We start from the raw sequence: 10,185 nt of genomic DNA, 5'->3' as shown, positions 1-10,185 counted from the left end.
GGTGTGGTATAGGGTCAAAGTTGGATTAGACAGACATAGAAGATGTAAGTTTGCAATTTTTCAAATGCATTATTCCAAAAAACATATTTTTATTAATAAACATTTCTCATTTTGTAAAGATGTAATTAGTCCATTCCTGAGACTGAAATTGTGCAGGATTATGCACTTGATATCCCACTATCTTGTCACACAGGTCACATAACCCCCTTTTGATACTTTTTCTCTCAGCGGGTCGCATTCTACAACTAAGCAACAGGGAATGAGAGGGTTATATACGTCTGCCCACATTGACCCCCCCCCACGCTAGACCACAATGGAGACAGCTAGGCCTGGGGGAGGTCCTACATAACATTTGGGGGGAAGGGAAGGGTGTTGATGGTCATAACTGCCTTATGTGGGCTCAACTGAATATTGGCCAGGCTGCTCAAAATTATCCCGATATTCAGAGATGGTATCTTGACATGGCCTGGCACTGAATATCTGGGGATAATTTAGTCGGCGATGATCAGCACTTTCAGGGGGAGGGGACAGAGACATTCAGGGGGAGGGGACAGTTGATAGTCACAGGCTGGGAAAGGGGGGCAGGGAAGGAGGGGGCTTGAGGGACCACAGTTTGAAACACAAGAGTTATGAGAATGCTGGTCTGATATTCAGTGTCAACACCCATATCACTCAACGGCTTAATTTAGGACACTTCCTAAATTAAACCACCAATAGGCAGATGATCAGAAACCCCACGCTGTTCCAAACGGTGCTCTAGAAATAGCGCCAGAACAGCGTGGGGCTATACTGCCCCTATGCTCAGAGCTAATAGCTTGCAAATATAGGCGCACTTTTAGCTCTGATCATAGGGGAAAATCTTCCCACACTAGTTTAACAGGTTCGGGTTGTCAAAGGCCCGAATATGTCAAACGAGGAGATGGAGGTCTGTGGGAGCCCATACCTCTGCCATCCGCCACTCCATGCCCCCCCCCCCCACACACAGCGACACAGAGGGCAGGAGGGCCAGCAGACCTTCAGCCTCCCCGACACCCTCCTTCCCAACAACCCAAACATAATGGTGGAGGAGTGGCCTAGTGGTTAGAGCACCGGTCTTGCAATCCAGAGGTGGCCAGTTCAAATCCCACTGCTGTTCCTTGTGATCTTGGGCAAGTCACTTAACCCTCCATTGCCTCAGGTACAAACTTAGATTGTGAGCCCTCCTGGGACAGAGAAATATCCAGAGTACCTGAATGCAACTCATCTTGAGCTACTACTGAAAAAGATGTGAGCAAAATCTAAATAAATAAATAAATCCCCCCAACCCTGATTCTCCCTGGTGGCCTAGTGGAATGTTGCTACTATTTGAGATTCTACATGGAATGTTGCTATTCCACTAGGAACATTCCATGTAGAAGCCTGCCCTTGCAGATCAGCAATGGCCGTGCAGGCTTGTTTCTGTGAGTCTGACGTCCTGCATGTACGTGCAGGACATTAGACTCACAGAAGCCTGCGTGGGCGCATTGCTGATCTGCAAGGGCAGGCTTCTGCAAGAGTGGCCAATCCAGGTCACAAGTACCTGGCAGAATTCCAAACAGTAGCAACAATCCATTCTACCGACCTGCTTTTCCCCATGTCTATCTCAGTAGCACACTATAGACTTTTCCTCCAGGAACTTGCCCAACCTTTTTTAAATCCAGATATGCTAATTGCTGTAACCACATCCTTTTGTAATGAGTTCCAGAGCTTAACTTGTTGTTGAGTGAAAAAATATTTCCCTCCTATCTGTTTTAAAATTATTACTATGTAACTCCATTGTGTCCCATAGTCTTTGTACTTTTTGAAAAAGTAAAATATTGATACACTTTTACCCGTTCTACACCACTCTGGATTTTGTAGATCTCTATCATATCCACTTCAGTCATCTCTTTTCCAAGCGGAAGAGCCCTAACCTCTTTAGCCTTTCCTCACATGAGAGGCGTTCCATCCCTTTATCATTTTGGTCACCCTTCTTTGAACCTTTTCTAATTCCACTATATCTTTTTTGAGATATAGCAATCAGAATTGCACACAATACTGAAGGTGAAGTTGCAGCATGGAGTGATACAGAGGCATTATAATATTTTTTGTCTTAATTTCTATTCCTTTCCAAATAATTCTTAGCATTGTTTGATTTTTCAGGCTACCGCCACACACTGGGCAGATTTCAGTGTGTGGTGGCACCTAGATCTTTTCCTTGGATGACTCCTATTCGTGGAACCTAGCATCAAGTAACTATGATTTGGGTTATTTTTCCCAATGTGCATCACTTTGCATTTTTCCACATTAAATTTCATTAGCCATTTGGATACCCAGTTTTCCAATTTCCTAAGGTTTTCCTGAAATGTTTCACAGTCTGCATGTGTTTTAACAACTTTGGATAGTTTTGCGTCATCTACAAATGTAGTTCTGATTTCCAGACCATTTTTAACTTTGTTAAATAGCACTGGTCCCAGTACAGATCCCTGAGGCACTTCACTATTCACCCTCCTCAAATGAGAAAAATGGTCATTTAACCTTACCCTCTGTTTTCTATCCATTAACCAGTTCCTAATCCACAAGAGAGCATTGTCTCTTATCCCATGGCTTTTGAATTTTCTCAGGAGTCTCTCAAGAGGGATTTTGTCAAATGCTTTCTGAAAATCTAGATACACTACATCAATCGACTCGCCTTTATTCACACCTTCAAAGAAGTGAAGCAAACTGGTGAGGCAAGACTTCAGTTGGCTGAATCCATGTTGACTCTATCCCACTAACTCATGTTTGTCTTTGTGTTCAGTAATTTTAGTCTTTATAATAGTTTCCACTATACCGTATCCTATACCAAGGTCAGCCATTCCAGCCAGAATAAGGTTAGATCAACAAGGTCTAAGGATATTATTAGCGCTGACTCATTGGTTTCCAGATGGCAAATTCATTCATTAAACAAAGGAGGAGTGTCATAGTACCTCATAAACACAGTGCACTCAAATGTTTGTTTAGATGATGTCAAAAGTGACAGAACATATGTCATTGGTCCAATACACACATTTTTATGGATTTGTGTATATATCCTCTTAAAATCAGAAGAGGAATACCCTTGACTTTAAATGATCCATACTTTCTTTAAATATATCAGGAATGCCAATATGTCTAGTGGTGCCAGGCTGACCTAGTATGAACCAGAAACATACAATCCATGAACACCTATGGTGACATAGAAGGGTTGGATGGAATGCTGCATCTAGGCAAAAAGGAAAATGATGGCAGATGGAGTGGCCTAGTGGTTAGGGTGGTGGACTTTGGTCCTGGGGAATTGAGTTCAATTCCCACTTCAGGCACAGGCAGCTCCTTGTGACTCTGGGCAAGTCACTTAACCCTCCATTGCCCCATGTAAGCCGCATTGAGCCTGCCATGAGTGGGAAAGCGCAGGGTACAAATGTAACAAAAATAAAATAGATACTATTGGAGATTCTACATGGAATGTTGCTACTATTGGAGATTCTACTTGGAACGTTGCTACTATTGGAGATTCTACATGGAATGTTGCTATTCCACTAGCAACATTCCATGTAGAAGGCTGCGCAGGCTTCTGTTTCTGTGAGTCTGACGTCCTGCACGTACGTGCAGGACGTCAGACTCACAGAAGCAGAAGCCTGCGCGGCCACATTGGTGATCTGCAAGGGCCGACTTCTACATGGAATGTTGCTAGTGGAACTCTGGGCAAGTCACTTAACCCTCCATTGCCCCATGTAAGCCACATTGAGCCTACCATGAGTGGGAAAGCGCAGGGTACAAATGTAACAAAAATAAATAAAGATGATGTGGTCTATCCCATCCATATCAATTACTAAGTTCTACGACCCCTTCCTGTGAAACTCCACCAGTTTGAAGGGTGCTCAACTCTTGGGAAAGTTTTGCTGGTGTCAGTTTGCCTCACCAGGTAGCAATGTTTGTTCACACCATGGCTGCAGATTTCTGCGTCTTTCTGTCTGGACTCATATGTAAACTAGTCACTGTTTGGTTTCCTTGCCATTACTTGGTGTTTTCTTGTGCTTTGGCTGCCTGCTGAATATAATTGATCTTATTAGATGCTTCTTGATCCTGTTCCAGTGCCTGTTGAAGTACAGCCTTTCTGCTGTACTTTTCTTCTTTGGGATTCCTCCATTTTCAGGTCCCCTCTTTGGGTTTGGGGTTCAGGTAGCAAAGACCTGGTGACCCCCAGTACTGGATGATTCAACTCAAAGGGAAAGTGGTCAACATAGGCATGCCCTATCTTTCCCTGGACCCAGAGAGCATCCCTGTTGGGAACCTGGCCATTGGCCTATCCCACACCATTCCTGCCTCTCCTGTACTTTTGAGAACCGCCACAGTTCGTCGCCTTCAGAAATCCTTTCAGTTTGACCCATGTGCTCTTGACATTTGTTGTGGGCAGGTGCGGGGTGATGCATGTGGGAAGGGAGAACCCGAATTATAGCTACGTCATGCAAGGTTCCACGTTAGGAGTTACGGACCAAGAAAGGGATCTGGGTGTCTTCGTCGATAACACACTGAAACCTTCTGCTCAGTGTGCTGCTGCGGCTAGGAAAGCGAATAGAATGTTGGGTATTATTAGGAAAGGTATGGAAAACAGGTGTGAGGATGTTATAATGCCGTTGTATCGCTCCATGGTGCGACCGCACCTTGAGTATTGTGTTCAATTCTGGTCGCCGCATCTCAAGAAAGATATAGTAGAATTGGAAAAGGTGCAGCGAAGGGCGACTAAAATGATAGCGGGGATGAGACAACTTCCCTTTGAAGAAAGACTAAGGAGGCTAGGGCTATTCAGCTTGGAGAAGAGACGGCTGAGGGGAGACATGATAGAGGTATATAAAATAATGAGTGGAGTGGAACAGGTGGATCTGAAGCGTCTGTTCACGCTTTCCAAAAATACTAGGACTAGGGGGCATGCGATTAAACTACAGTGTAGTAAATTTAAAACAAATCGGAGAAAATTTTTCTTCACCCAACGTGTAATTACACTCTGGAATTCATTGCCGGAAAATGTGGTGAAGGCGGTTAGCTTAGCAGAGTTTAAAAAGGGGTTGGACGGTTTCCTAAAGGACAAGTCCATAAACCGCTACTAAACGGACTTGGAAAACTCCAAAATCCCAGGAATAACATGCATAGAATGTTTGTACGTTTGGGAAGCTTGCCAGGTGCCCTTGGCCTGGATTGGCCGCTGTCGTGGACAAGATGCTGGGCTCGATGGACCCTTGGTCTTTTCCCAGTATGGCATTACTTATGTACTTATGAATTCAGATTATTATCCTCATCTTAAACAATTCCATTGGGAATATTCATACATATCACCCTTTCTATCAAGCACTATATAAAGTTCTACTCTTTTCATCTTTAGGCTAAGATCCCTTTCCTTTCAATCGAAAGAGCCTAAGCATTTATACCATGCATATATTTAAATATATTTCTATCATATCTCTTCTGTTCCACCTTTCTTCCAAAGTATACGTATTTAGCTTTCCTTTGTTCATTTAATTTTCCAAATATATGATGTTTTTGTTTAGGCTCTGATACTTTCTTCTTGAAGTGGACTGGGACGCAATTTTGTTTGTATTAACTAAACGTTTTTGTGACTTTTGGTTTTTCCTGAGAATGTGATGTATTCTCAATGACTGAACCCCCCCCCCCCCATACATATTTAGATTTTTGTCCCCATATGTTTTAAGACCAAAACCAGTGGTGGCTTAATTACCATCTTCTGGCTTAACTCCATCCAGTTTATATTGTTTTGAAGGTCAGCTTCAAGAATTACACACAGCACTTAAAAAGAGATCTCACCAGAGACTTCTACAGAAACATTATCACCTCCGCTTCCTGCTGACCATTCCTCTCCCTAAGCATCCTTCTGGCTTTTGCTGTGCCTTATTACCCGTTTGGCCACCTTAAGATCTTCGGATACAATCACCCCTAGATTGTGCTGTTCTTCTATTAACAGAATAAATTCACTCCCTCTGCTATATTGCTAGAGGAGTGGCCTAACGGTTTGTGCAAGTGGCCTGTGGAGTTTGATTGCCACTGCAGCTCCTTGTGACTCTGGGTAAGTCACTTAACCCTCCATTGCCCCATGTAAGCCGCATTGAGCCTGCCATGAGTGGGAAAGCGTGGGGTACAAATGTAACAAAAAAAAATAGATACTATTGAAGATTCTACATGGAATGTTGCTACTATTGGAGATTCTACATGGAATGTTGATATTGGAGATTCTACACGCAAACTATTGGAGATTCTACGTGGAATGTTGCTACTACTGGAGATTCTACGTGGAATGTTGCTACTATTGGAGATTCTACATGGAATGTTGATATTGGAGATTCTACACGCAAACTATTGGAGATTCTACGTGGAATGTTGCTACTACTGGAGATTCTACGTGGAATGTTGCTACTATTGGAGATTCTACATGGAATGTTGCTATTCCACTAGCAACATTCCATGTAGAAGGCTGCGCAGGCTTCTGTTTCTGTGAGTCTGACGTCCTGTGAGTCTGACGTATGTGCAGGACGTCAGACTCACAGAAGCAGAAGCCTGCGCGGCCACATTGGTGATCTGCAAGGGCCGACTTCTACATGGAATGTTGCTAGTGGAATAGCAACATTCCATGTAGAATCTCCAATAGTAGCAACAGTGGAGGAGTGGCCTAGTGGTTAGGGTGGTGGACTTTGGTCCTGAGGAACTGAGTTCGATTCCCGGCACAGGCAGCTCCTTGTGACTCTGGGCAAGTCACTTAACCCTCCATTGCCCCATGTAAGCCGCATTGAGCCTGCCATGAGTGGGAAAGCGCAGGGTACAAATGTAACAAAAATAAAATAGATACTATTGGAGATGCTACATGGAATGTTGCTACTATTGGAGATTCTACATGGAATGTTGATATTGGAGATTCTACACGCAAACTATTGGAGATTCTACATGGAATGCTGCTACTATTGGAGATTCTACATGGAATGTTGCTAGTGGAATAGCAACATTCCATATACAATCTCAACTAGTAGCAACAGTGGAGGAGTGGCCTAGTGGTTAGTGCAGTGGACTTTGATCCTGAGGAACTGGGTTCAATTCCCACTGCAGCTCCTTGTGACTCTGGGTAAGTCACTTAACCCTCCATTGCCCCAGGTACAAATGAAATGCCTGTAAAGAAAATGTAACCACAGAATTGCAGTATATCAAATCCTTCCCCCTTTTCTTCTTTGGGATTTTGAAAATCAAAAGGCATGATCCTGCATGCATGAACCTAGCACATCGGCCAAAGCTTAGGTGGGAGGGCTGATTATTTGAGATGGCAACAAAAGATAAAGGAAGACTAATGCCCATATATAGTAGCAAAGCCATACACACACATTTTTGAATTATTGCCGAAGTAGAGGACTTTTATGAAATAGAAAAACTTAAATTGGTCAGCTAGATTTGCATTATCCAGTACATATGGAGGGGCATTTTCGATATGATGTCTGAGTCCAACTTTGGACGTGTTGCAAAAAAACATCCAAAATCTGAATCGCAAAAAAGGTCATTTAAAAAAAAAAGAAAAACGTCTATCTTGTTTTCGAAAATAGAAGGTTTTGTGATTTGGACGTTTTATTTTTTGGTCCACTGAAAAAAAAAAACCTTCCAAGTGCAAAACGCACAAAATCAAGCCATTGGGATGTAGGAGGAGCCAGCATTTTTAGTAGACTGGTCCCTCTGACATCCCAGGAAAGAAACAGGGCAGTGGACTTCATAAAATGCTCCCAGGTACACATCTGATCATTGCTCCCTTACCTTGTCTGCTGAGCCCTCCAAAACCCACTACCCTCAACTGTAAACCACTACCATAGCCCTTACGGGTGAAGGGGACACCTATATATGGGTACAGTGGGTTTCTGGTGAGTTTTGGAGAGCTCACAGTTTCCTCCACATGTGTAACAGCCTGGGTCCACCTGTCTGCAGTGCTCGGCACCCACCACTAGACTACTCCAGGGACCTGCATGATGTTCTAATGGACCTGACTGAGTAATACATCTGAGGCTGGAAAGTAATGTTTTTCATCACATTGTTGGGGGGGGGGGGGGGGGGGTGGGAGGTTAGTGACCACTGGGGGAATAAGGGGAGGTCATCCCTGATTCCCTCCAGTGCTCATTTGGTTATTTAGGGCACCTTTTTTGTGCCTTATTCGTTGTAAAAACAGGTCTAGCTCAAAACGTCTTAGTTTTAGTCCTGGATGGTTTTGTTTTCTTCCATTATGGCTGAAAAACGCCCAAGTCTCAGGAACCCCCAACTCCCGCCCTGCACACGCCCCTGATACGCTCCCTTGAGATTTGGATGCACTTGTGAGAAAAATGTCCAAATGCTGCTTTATGCCACTTTTTAGACATTTTTCTGTTTTGAAAATGAGGCCAGTGGCCTCTCTGTGTAACAAAAGAGCGGACTCACAGTTCCAGGGCTTACCAATGAGCCCAGGGCAAGGTATAGTACTGCCACTGAAGCTCTGGGGTACATCTTGAAATCTTCATGCTCTTTAGCATACCTGACTGAATTTGGGTAAAAAGAATACCATCCTCTTGTACTAGAGAATTTGCTGCTGGAAAGGCTGAATGCTTTTCAGGCGTGCAATGACTTTTAAAGCCCTTTATCACTTTAGTTGGATGGAAATGGCTGTACTCAAAAACCAGATTATTATTATTATTAATAATTTATTTCTCCTTCAGTGCGGTTAGGCAGAAGGCTTATAGTGTACAAAGCAATTGAAAGGCAGTGGTAGCCAAGTGATAGTTTCAGCTAAATTGGGATCCTCTAAAAGCATTTCAAAAGACAACTTGCCAAAAGGACAATCTCCCAGGTTCTCCACGGACACCAGCATAAGAAGACATAGCCAAGAGGCAGCCAGTGCAAGATCCTAGTATCATAGTAGACCTGCATGGTCCATCCAGTCTGCCCAACTCGATTTCTCCTTTTGCCTCATTGGTTTATTCAGTTAGCGCGCTGAATCACAAAGGCCTTTCTTCTATTCTGTATACGTGGATAAAAGGGGTTCATCTTCAAATGACTACCTGAGGTTGAGTAGCAAAATTTAGATATTGAAAAAGTGGGCAGCCCTGAAAACATTCCAGGGCTCAGAGGTGGGAAATTAGTTAATTACTGCTGATTTTCAGTTCTACATGACAAACGTGTAGCTTCCTTGAGTAGAAAGCGTTGATGGCTCTGCTTTAAGCGGTTAATCAAATAAATGCAACCTTGAACTTTAGAAGACTAAAGACCACCAAAAACAGATGTTAAGAACCTCCATTTAGGAACAAAAGTTTCATTGCTATGGCAAGTGTGGAGCCCTCAGAGTCCCCCTAAAGCCTTAAACCCCAAATAAGATATACCACAAGAAGCATCTTAGAAAGGGGGCTTCCTTTCAGGTGGATATATATCTTTTGCCTGCAGAAATTATTCACAGTGATCAACAGATGGCAGGAACCTGAACAGAAGCCACCTCACTCGGGTCAACCCAAAGAGGCTGTTCTAGTCCTGGGTTTGCCTCAGTGAATGCAAGGAGAAGCCAAAACTTGTGGAAATCATGCATGTAATGGGGAAAACCCAGAACTGTTATCAGTCTCTTTGACCCGATGTGGAAAATATGCTTGGAACCCATATGAGCAACTTCAGAGAGCAGCGATACTAATTCCATCAAATGAAAGGTAACTTGTTCAACGCAACAGATTCAAGCTTGTCCCCTTCCTATAGTCCACTGATCTGCTGCTAGTGCTCTAGGTTATCAATGTCCACAGTGTGATGAATAGAAGACACGGCCAGCTGCTGCAGGAATGAAGCCCATGCACTTGATGTGCTGTCTTATTGCAGGTGATAAAATATTTGCACAGCACAGGCAGGATGCTCTGGGGGATTAATATTAAAGATGTGTTATTTCCTAGGTAGTAAGCAATATCAGCATACAGACACCTCACATGCACTCTCAGCGGTTGGTGTACAAAGACCCTGAGTGCATTCCTTTACAGCTCATGATACATTGAGACCCAGGTGTGCATTCTGTCTCAGCTTCTGGTAGAAATAAAGTGTGTGCTATGCACCCACTGCAGCTGCTATATTGAAATCCTGTACCCATACCCTGTCAAAATCCTAAAGTCCACAAATCCTACATGCATGCAC

Source organism: Microcaecilia unicolor, chromosome 13, assembly GCF_901765095.1.
Source record: "Microcaecilia unicolor chromosome 13, aMicUni1.1, whole genome shotgun sequence".
In the NCBI taxonomy this organism is placed as follows: domain Eukaryota; kingdom Metazoa; phylum Chordata; class Amphibia; order Gymnophiona; family Siphonopidae; genus Microcaecilia; species Microcaecilia unicolor.
The sequence above is the reverse complement of the archived record's forward strand: the minus strand, read 5'-3'. Positions refer to the sequence as shown.